Source organism: Syngnathus typhle, unplaced genomic scaffold, assembly GCF_033458585.1.
Source record: "Syngnathus typhle isolate RoL2023-S1 ecotype Sweden unplaced genomic scaffold, RoL_Styp_1.0 HiC_scaffold_130, whole genome shotgun sequence".
Taxonomy (NCBI): Eukaryota; Metazoa; Chordata; class Actinopteri; order Syngnathiformes; family Syngnathidae; genus Syngnathus; species Syngnathus typhle.
Genome location: NW_026872036.1, coordinates 57,501 through 59,960, shown reverse-complemented (window position 1 = coordinate 59,960; position 2,460 = coordinate 57,501). Strand labels below are relative to the sequence as shown.

Here is a 2,460-nt window from a genome sequence, read left to right as displayed (position 1 = left end):
GACCGACAGGCAATGAGACCCGCCTTGGTAGGGCCCCCACCGGCCCCGGCTCGCGCCGGCGTTGGGTGGACGGTTCCTCCCCACTTGCGGGTCGCTCTCCACGGAGGACCGGTCGCCTCACTAAACATAGGCCGGGCGAAAATCTGCGAATGTTATACATCCAAGGAGGGAGGACCGGCCGCCTCCTTAAACCACCGGCCGGGCGAAAATCTGCGAATGTTATACATCCAAGGAGGGAGGACCGGCCGCCTCCTTAAACCACCGGCCGGGCGAAAATATGCGAATGTTATACATCCAAGGAGGGAGGACCGGTCGCCTCACTAAACATAGGCCGGGCGAAAATCTGCGAATGTTATACATCCAAGGAGGGAGGACCGGCCGCCTCCTTAAACCACCGGCCGGGCGAAAATCTGCGAATGTTATACATCCAAGAAAGGAAGGAAGGAGGGAACCGGCCGCCTCCTTAAACACAGGCCGGGCGAAAATCTGCGAATCTTATCCATCCAAGGACGGAGGACCGGCCGCCTCCTTAAACACAGGCCGGTAGGAACGGTTGGCAGAATCGCGTGACGGCCGCCTGCTCCCGGCGTCCGCACGTGAACGAACACCCCCTCCCGGGGACGGCCGTCTGCTCCCGGCCGCCGTCCTTCACCCCCCTCAGCTTCCGGACCCCCGTCTGCTCCCGGCGGGCCTCCGAGTACCCTCCCCTTCTCCCGAACTGACCGACTGGCACTCATGACCCGCCTTGGTAGGGCCCCCACCGGCCCCGGCTCGCGCCGGCGTTGGGTGGACGGTTCCTCCCCACTTGCGGGTCGCACTCTAGCGCCTCGGCCGCCGCGAGAGCGTGCGCTACGCGCCGCCCCCGCAGGCCTTGGCGCGACCGAACGGCAGCGAGACCGAGACGCCCCGAATCACCCACCTAGAGGAAATCAACGGAGGCCGAGCGCGCGATCCGATTGCGGCACGCCGCGTGGGTGTCCGCCGGCCGCGCCGGTCTACCGCGAATGCTGTTTCTCAAACCCTTGCCTAACCAGACGGCACCGCGGGATGTGTTGTCGCAACTCTGCTCGACTATCCGAATAGCCTTTCCCGACTACCGCGTTGCGGGAGGCGTCTTTCGTGCCGCCGGTGGCGTATGACCTTCCGCGAGAGGCGTGCGGGCTCGGGGGGGCCGCAACGACCGAGTCTGACTCGGACGGGGGCGCAGCTTCCCTCCCGGTCACAGCAATAAGCGCCGAACGCAGCGTTGGTCACCAGCACCCCGGCGGTTCGTCGGGAGCGCCGGTACCCTTCCGTAGCTAGTTGCCAGCTGGCCACAGCGGGGCCGCACCGACCGAGTCTGACTCGGACGGGGCGCAGCTTCCCGTCTGGGTGACAGCGGCGCTGAGGACGGCGGGGGCGGCCGGAACCCCTTCGACCCCCGGCTCCCACCAGTGTCGATCAAACTCCGCATCCTGGCCGTTAGCGCGAGACCGGGCGGGCCGCAACGACCGAGTCTGACTCGGACGGGGCGCAGCTTCCCGCTTGGGCCTCGGCGCGCGCGGGCCTCGCGCGGGCAAGTCGCCGGCACAGCGCCGCGCCCCCGACCCCCGCTTTACGGAAACGAAGCGAGCCTCAGCGGGCCGCAACGACCGAGTCTGACTCGGACGGGGCGCAGCTTTCCCGCCTGGGTCATCGCACGTTCCCCCAGCTCGGGCCTGGGAGGCCGACGCCTTTCCCCCCGGACCACCGCCGTGCCCGCACGGTTCATCCTCGGCCCCCGCTGGCCAAGCCCGACCGACGTGCCACCCCCGTTGCCGAGTTCGCTCTTCCCGAGCTTCGTCCCCAACCCTCACGCGAGCCGTCCGTCCCCCGAACCGACCGACGGGAGCCCGCTTGCCAAGCGACGTCAGCGTCAGCGTCCTACGGGTCTGATCTGGCCACAGTACTTGCGCGGCAGATAGCGACACCGCGGCGGCGGCGGCGGCGGCGGCAGCCAAAGGGCGGGCCCAGCTCACACGGATCAGCTTACGGGAGCGCGGCCCGGCTCCTCTCGTCAAGGCCTCAGCGAGCGGCTTGAAGGTTCCGTTGCCGGCGGAGGCCCCGTCCACACCCTCTAGGCTCGCGAAGACCGTTTACCCCAGCAAGCCCCTGCTGACGCGGGTGGCGTCCGGAAAATGTCGCAGAAACCGCTCGGCCGAGCAACCCCTTCTGACCCCCACCCCTACCTGTTGATCCTGCCAGTAGCATATGCTTGTCTCAAAGATTAAGCCATGCAAGTCTAAGTGCACACGGCCCGTACAGCGAACTGCGAATGGCTCATTAAATCAGTTATGGTTCCTTTGATCGCTCCATAGTTACTTGGATAACTGTGGCAATTCTAGAGCTAATACATGCAAACGAGCGCCGACCTCCGGGGACGCGCGCATTTATCAGACCCAAAACCCACGCGGTGCCCGGGCGCGCGGGCCAAGGGGTCGC

At 66.5% G+C, this 2,460-nt stretch overlaps 1 non-coding gene across 1 annotated transcript in view; it reads left to right on the top strand.

Moving 5' to 3' along the window:
- The first annotated feature begins 2,204 nt into the window (after positions 1 to 2,204).
- The window catches only part of LOC133148689 (18S ribosomal RNA), a 1,892-nt gene continuing 1,636 nt past the window's right edge, over positions 2,205 to 2,460 (top strand). Inside the window, exon 1 of the ribosomal RNA XR_009712761.1 lies at positions 2,205 to 2,460. This exon is cut by the window's right edge and continues 1,636 nt beyond it. This is a non-coding gene — a ribosomal RNA (18S ribosomal RNA).